This window comes from Phalacrocorax aristotelis, chromosome 3 (assembly GCF_949628215.1).
Source record: "Phalacrocorax aristotelis chromosome 3, bGulAri2.1, whole genome shotgun sequence".
NCBI classification, from domain to species: domain Eukaryota; kingdom Metazoa; phylum Chordata; class Aves; order Suliformes; family Phalacrocoracidae; genus Phalacrocorax; species Phalacrocorax aristotelis.
In genome coordinates, this window is record NC_134278.1 from 49,084,513 (window position 1) to 49,092,827 (window position 8,315).

Sequence of the window (8,315 nt, forward strand, 5' to 3'; positions counted from 1 at the left end):
GGTCGTGCGCTTGTTCTGGTGATCACTTTGCGCCTCGGGGAGAGAGAATTTATCTGTGGAAGGAGCCAGACTTACGGGTTGTTATCATACAAAAAAATCACAGCATATTAAACGTGCGGCTCCTGTTACTACGGAAGCTACTTCTCAATAACTGGAGCATGAGCAATAATGCCTTTTAAATAGCAAGTGTGGAGGACCTTGCGTGCTTGCCGGCGGCCAGCACCGAGGTCCCACGGGCGCTGACACGCTCGCAGTACAGCAGGGCCATGCACTGATGTGAACTTCTCCAGAAGTAAAAGGACAGGGCAACCTGTGGTGCCCTAGGCAGAGGGATTAGGGCTTTTCTTAACACCTTTGTGACCTCGCTTTCCTGAGAGGGCTCTTTCTTTTCAAAGATTTTTAGCTCCGTATTTACCAGGGAAGAAGATGCACACTTTTTTTGAATAACAGATTCCCCTAAAGCTTGAGTAAACAAAGCCAGAGCAGTTTAACCCAAAGCTATCTTGAGTTACATATATTCCGAACTTCATTATCTGATTGCAGTACTTTTTATATTTATTATTTTTGAGAGAAAAAAGTCCTTTTATAAATCTAATCAAGTATGTATTAAGGTTCTTGTAGTTAATGAACCATTTAAATGGTTTTGCAGTGTAGCTCCAAATACTTACCTTTCAGACATGCTTTGCATATGACATTTTACAACTTGTTTAATTTTAGCAATATTGTTTGAGAGATCTCTATACTGGCAAACCTGAGGCAGTGCTGATTTACATTTTTCCCCTTTTTGTTCTTTGTACTTGGGGGGAATTGAAAGCACCCAACCACTCATTCAGATTTATCCCCAGTTGTATTAGGCATAAATTTACCAACTATATTTACTCTTCATTGGGATGATAGCAAAAGAATGGAGAAATGCATAGTAAAAGAAGGATGCTAGTGTTTTTTGTCTGAACTACTTATCTACTAAGATTACATCATTCTAATAAACAACTATTAAATCAGTTAACACATATTCTTCCTAATCATCATAAAAGAAGCAAGAAAATTTTGATGGCATATCTGTAAGACACTTTTTCAGTTGTACTTAGTTGGAAGCAACAGTCATCGTAATCCTCCACAGATATACAGGTCACCAAGGAACAGTTCTACTATAATAATTTTTATTTTAATTCAATCAACTCCACATCAAATACTCTATAGCACTATAAGACTAAGTCTACAAATGACATTCTCAATCTAGCCTTGAAAATCAGGCCTGGATGAGACATCCAAGGGAGGCCATAGTAAAATGGCAGAGCCAGCACGGGCTGAGGAGAGTCTAGCATTGCCCAGCGTGCTTTGAACCGGCCACTCGAGTGATCAGACTACTCTTTGATATATTCAAAACCACTTGTGGTACTTATATAAAATGACTATTTTTAAAAGGTTGAATAATATAATAAATGTAAACCCAAACTGTAACCGCTATTATTCTTTCCAGCAGTATGGCAAGATATAAAGGTCATATTTAAAGGTAGGCTTACAAGAGAGCCTGTGGTGAGACTCGGAAATCCAATATCAGAACTGAAAAGTTGTAGGAGGCTTTGTGGTCCTGGGTCGAGGGAGAGGCTCGGCTGTGACAAACGCTGTGCAGAGGGTAGAAAGGCACCTGGCTGAGGAGCCAGCAAGGGCAAGCTCTGAAGGTGCAGCAGAAAGTGCAAGATTTGTTCCAGTTGGGCTCGACAGGAACCTGAACACCTGAACTGGTGTCTTTGGGCCAGTCCCACTGTTCAGCCGTGAAACTGGATGGTGTGAGTTTCTGGCTCGTTGTAAACAGCTCTCTTCTCATACCTGCTATTAGATTTATGGGAGTACCTTAGATGCACCTATCTCTGGGCGCGATCCATCCTACGAGAAGTCTGACAGCTCCATAAAATGTGAAGACTGCCTTGCTGTCAGCTTCTTGACAGCCCTGCCTCCAGACGCTGCTCGTAGCATTGCTTCAGTCAAGCCAGGGTTACCCGAGCAGGCACCCAAAAGTGTCCCCAGAGTGCTGGCACCAGACCTTCCTGTGGGTGTGCCAGCAATTTCCCCTGGACAGAGGAAGAAAAAAGCTCAGCGTACGATTTCAGTGTCTAGAAAACAGCCCCATCTATTTCCTCAGTAACTGTTCAGGAGGGACTTACAACATCAGATGGTTGCCTTCTCCATTATCTCTGAAGTAAAGTAATGGTGTTTCTTTCATCATGCTGTACTCTGAGAGGAAAAGTTATCAATAACTGTGTTCAAGGAGGAGATTTTTTATATTTTCTCAGGCTTTTTAAATGTTTAATAAATCTTTCCCTGCATTTGTCTTTCCCTGCATTGTCCTTGGTCAATAAAAATAAGTTATGAAGCCGGGGGATATGGTAGCAGGTGACATGATGAATTATCTCTTTAAGAAGCAATGTGCTTTTCCTCTATAGATGCAATATTGTACTTCCCAGGTAGTCGCAAGAGGGCTCTTGCGTAGGAGCTCTTAGTCATTTTGGATGAGAATTAAACTTTTTATGTGCTTTGACAAAGTTTTAGCAGACTTTTGTATAGCTGAGTTCTACAGAAACCCCTCCTCCCTTTATTTGTGGGTACAGCTGAAGTAGGAAGAATCAGGGTTGCATTCAGGCAGTAAACTAGTTTTTATTGGTACCTTTTACAAGCAAGACATCAACCAAGTTGTGTCATACACAATATAATCCTGTAGTTCAGCTCATAATCAGCCTGCAGAACTGAGCAGAATTCAAATTAGAAACCTTTTTAAAAATGTCATTCCATTAACAGCATTCCCTGTCAGGTACAGATAAAAGAGTTTTAATTTAAGCAAAAGGTGCTTTTTTATGCATCAGTCAAATAAGATGCTAAATAGTTCGTTTCTGGTTTTATCTTTTCACTTTTAAATGCTTTCAGATAATAGACTTGGAATTGAGTATCCTCGGCTGCAGTTAAGGTGGAAAGCCTCAGCCACTTCTCCACCCAGGTTTCCATAAGCAAGAGTGTGGGGGATGTAGTTCCCTGACCAAGTGACTTCACACCCTGAAGCAGCCTTACCACAGGCAAGGAGACTTCTCCTTCTGGAAACTGGCTCTTCCCAATCTGAGCTCATTTCAGACATCAGCATCTTGAAGAGGCAGAAGAAGTACCCAACGTAAGGTTTAGCTGTAACAAAACTATATGAATCCCAGTCTGTGGTCCCTGCTGGTGGAGATGTTTAAATGGACTCAGTGAGTGCTTTCCTGGCTTTAGGTTTGCAGAGGGACCCCCTCTGTGGTTTTGGCACGTGGCAAGAGTTGCTCTGCTCAGGGCACTTGACACAGCCATTGCTAAGCTCAGTCACTGTGCCTGACCATGGCAGAACCAAGGACAGGCTCAAAGCCTGCTTCTCTCATCCTCAAAGGTTTGAGCCCTGCACAAAGTTCAGCTGTTGTCAAATGTGGGAACCAGAGAATGGTCCAAGAGTTCTATGGGCCAAGAAGAGGGGTGCAAAAACCATGTGGGTTGAAAGCCCAGTGCTTCGGGCACTCAGTGTGGGAGGTGAAAGACCTGCATTTTCTCAAGATAATTTCCACTTTGCAGCTAAATACAGTTTAATGCCAAGTACAGAAACAAATCTGGAAACTAGCCGTAAAGCTGGACTGCATGCCAAAACCGCTGCCTCATGGCATCTCCGCCTCAGTCAGATACACCCTGCTGATGCTGAGTATCTCCAGGTGTTCAGAAGCCGGCAAATATAGCTTGCATGGCAAAAAAGAGATGTAGATTTAAATTGTTCTAGACTTCCAGCTTCCCGGATGGGTGTGTTAACCATAAGACTATTAGGTGAAAGGTGGGCTGACCACACCGGGGGGGATGCGGCTCAAACTTGGTTCTGTGAGGTGACGTACTTCACTGGCCTGACGTTTCCGTCATTGCAGAGTTCAGTCCATCCCGCAAGTAAGCTCAGGAGTGAGAATATAAAGTTAAGAACACAGAGTGTAAATCTAAAAGCTCCTCAGAGCGTTTTGTAACTATGGAAGACATCAACTGTGAAAATGAAAAGATTATGTTATAGTCATGTGAATAAAGCAGATGCTTCCCATTACAAATGTTGAAAGATGTTTCAGGCGTGGAGATGGTTTCTGATATCAGTATCTGATACTCTCTCTTGCTGAAGTTCTGAGTTGTCATCCGCCTCCTACTAGATGCTGTTAGAAAAAGGAAGGAAACCTGTAATTCCCAGCCTAAGCTTTCATGTCAAATATCTTAGCAGTTACATGTTTTCAACAGCTTTTAGATTTACATTTCTTATTTTTAACTCTCTACTCCCACTGCTCATTTTGCTTTTTCACCTTCTTCCAGCTCTCCCTTCATCTCTTCCCAGAAGCCTTCTGTCTCAGTCCTTACCAATCAAGCTAATTTCACAAGTGTTGTCATTAAGAATAGATAAAGATCTTTTAAATAAATTATTGTCTTTGCTTAGAAAGATCCAGATGACCAGATGTGCTGGCCAATGCCGGCGGTCTATTCGGCTGAGGGAGCCCATCTTCTTGTTAAAAACAATTTTGGACTAACTCAGACTTGCACCAATTTCAGGTGACCCACATACTGCACTGTATTACTCTTGCTTCACCCACTGTAGCTCTCAGTCTTGGTGTTAGGGAGATGCATCTACAAAAAAGTGTTAGATCAATCGGAGGTGGAAACTACAGGTAATATATATCATCAAGCCCTAGCAGTGAACAGAACCGAGGTAAGCCCTAATGGTCAGGCTTGCCATGAAGGCTTATGGAGTTTAAGAAATACTACTCAAATATTTGTCAAAAAAGCCTCCTCTTCAAACCAAACTTCTTATCTTGAAACATTCAAAGAGAGAAAAATCACGTAGCATACCAAACTGCTGTAGTATAGTCCTAGCTCCATGTAGGTACAGAAGAGTGGCATGGTGGTGTGAGGAATTCTGCATTGCTGTTTCCCACCTTCTCCCCACATTCTGCACACACCGAAGTGCACCTGGAGTATGGGAAAAATAATTGCAAATATCTGCTCTTGCACATAGTTGCACTCATTTGGTTCTAGAATTATCTGCTGAGGTTGTTATCAGTAGTACTAGATTGTGGGGCTGAATTTCACCACATATATAATATTTCTGTTTTGAATTGTGGTTATCAATACAAAAAGGACTTCAGCCCTGTAAATACAGGTTTCTGGTATTACTAACTGTATCCATCACGGTCGCTGTTCTTGCGTTTTGCTTCAGACACAAAGCTTTGCAAAGAGAGTCACAGATACCAAGGATGCAGTTATATTTAATTCAAAGGTATAAAAATAGGAAACGGATTCTTTTGAGTGTTCACTTTATTATGTTGCTAATGAATTATAAAATATATATATCATCAAAATAAATATTCTTGAAATTGCTTCCTAATGAATCACTCAGACAATGTGCCTATTCAGTTGTGTCAATGATTAATTATATTCTTACCTCCTTCCTGGAATACAAATGCTTTTATTAAAGCAATCCAAAGACAGTAAGACAACAGACTCATTCTTATGGTCATTCATTCAGCTGTAGATTGATAGAGTGTTCCTTTCAGCGTTCTTAGAGTGTATCTGAACAGCTGCAAGTGGCTGTGACATAAATGAAAGTTCATGTCACCTTAAGCAGAATGAGATGGAAGACAGTCTATTCATCCAGTTTCAGCTTATCAGTGCACAGTCATTAAATACTAATATTATCTGGAGCACTGTGATAAATGCAAAGCGTACCATGCCAGCTATGGGCGTCATCAGATGGGAGCCTTTTTACAACATTCTGATGCACAGAGGTGAATTATTCCAGAATATTAAGCATTTCATTAGTTCTCAGCTTCGAGATACAGCTTTAAAAGTGGCCAGCCTCACAGAAAAAAAATCATTATCGCTGAATGCAGTACTTGCAAATTGGTATTTATGAAGTTCAGCAACTGCTACTATTAAAGAGCCTCAGAAATTTTTGTATAGGTGTCATCATTTCTGCAAGTCTGAAAAGCAGTTGCTTATTTGCATAATGGCATTCACATCATTGTTGAAAGATTAGGACTGATTTAATGAAAGTGGTCATGGGCAGAGAAAAATGCTTTTGCACTGAATTTAAATAAGTAAATCCTGAGTTGAGGTATTCCTTTTTGCCTTCCTAGCACAAGGCACAGAAAAAACGTTGATGGCCACCTGTCCTTGGCACCGATGGGCTTCATGCCAGTGAAGATAATTAATTATGTCGGTTCATATACCCAACTACCTGGGTGTCAGTAAGCAGATTACTTTAATCTAGTAAATCAACGTGTGCATTTACGTGGCAAGAAAGAAGCATGGGAGAATCAGTTTGGTACGGTTTATCTTGCATAATGTGAAGCAACCAATTTACAGTGGCGGGAAATGAGGAGGGGTAGAAGCGAGTGGGAAGGAACCACACCTGGCTGTCGGATGCAATGCCTTCAGGGTGTACAGTTTAGCCAAAATCGATGAAAGTTAAAGGAAAAACCAAAATACAAATAATACATTATGAAGCACATCCAGACTGTTTTGATACTCTCTGTATTAAAAATATTTGATTCAAGTGGAAGTTTAGTAAAAAGAAATACTCAGAGTTATCTTGTACTTAGGCTGTGGCAAAAAAAAAATCAGTAACTTGCAGAAGACGACAGTAAGGGTTTTAAAAATGTGAATATTTTGTAAATGTTTCAGATGACAAAGAAAAGGCAGAGCACCTGAACCACAGCTGACTGCATTTGATAGTGCTCTTTTTCTTCAAAGTGCAACATTTACATGTGGGAAAAATTACATTTTAAAAAAAAAAACATAGCAAGGAGAACACAATTTCCTTCACCTATTAATATGCCTTTTTCTTGCTTCAAACCTACCTTTGTTTTCACACATAGAGTTCACCAAATATAGTCAGTGGCCCTCTGGGTAGGCCATTTCCAAATCCATTACAGAAAAGGAGGCTCTGAGTTCAGGGGAGCTTAGGTGTAGCTCCAGATGAAGAAAGATTTGGGGTAGGTCCTGCTGTTGAAAACCCTCACATGGGGCAAAACCCCACATCCCAGCTGTTGCACTAATTTTGCCTCAGTCAGCTGTGAGGTCCCATAGCCTGGTTGGCCAGGATGAGGCAGGCACTTGTCACAGGTGGCAGACAGATGCAAGCCAGGACCACGAGTGCCTCCAAGTCCTGCCATGTGAAGGGGGAGCAGCTCCCATGGGCTGTGTGGCAAGGAGGGAGGGAAAACCTGAGAAAAGGCTCGTGGGGAGACTGTGACCTCCCTTGCTCCCTCCTCGCAGGCTGCCAGGGTCAGCCTGTCTGGGAAGAGCTGGGTACGGCTGCTCTCCCCGAGCCATTATGAGGGAGGGCAGAGGTGCTGGCTGCAGGGAGGCGGCCTGACTTGGCACCGGCTCCCCGGGCTGCTTGGGCAGAATGGTTCTTGCAGGAGCTGCTCAGCCACTTTCTGCAAAGTCCATTTGTCCTGCTTACTGCCAAGAAGCCTCTGGCTAACCAGGCTCATCGGCCTGAAGTAGCAGCTGTGACCTGACACGAGAATTCTTTTGTGCCTCCCTCATTCAGGTACAGATAAAAAAAGTATAAGCAAAGGAGTGCTAGTGCACTGGCTCTGTGGTGCAGCTTTAGGAGAGCTGTCTTGTCCCCCAAAATCCTCACCTGGGGCTTCCCAGGCACCAGAGAACATCTGGCTTCTGAACCATCCCTGCAGGTCGCTCCCCCGCTCCTCACCTCCAGGTGCTTGCCCAGACTCTGCCCATACACAGGACCAGACCGACTGAGGGAAACAGCCAGCAAAGAAGCAATTACTGGGCTAATGAGCTCTGTTGTCACTATGACAGCATATTTCTATGCCATGGAAATCAGCAGGAGGGTGCAAGTGCAACAGAATATGAAAGATTAGCAAGTATCGGTATGTCAGGGCTTGTGAATTTCTTTTCCCCAAACAGGAACACGATGCTGTTCTCGCTGAACAGCGTGTACGTGAGGCACCTTTGCTGTATATTAGCAGTACAAATCTATTAGCGAGCCAGCCCAGTGGGAGGGAAAAATCAATACATTAAGGGAAGAGGGAGTTCAGAATACATGTGCTCATATCGGGCTCATATATACAAGCTTAGATAAGAAAATAGATAACAATCGAAATTCAATTTAGGGGCTTCAGAAACAGCTTATTCTTTCTGGAAAGTGTCATCCACTTCAACGTATTCCTTTATCTTGTTCTCTCTTAATAAGGATATTGTCTTTCAATTGAGTTAACTTTCCTGGTTGTTTAATTACTTTAAAAGAGTGT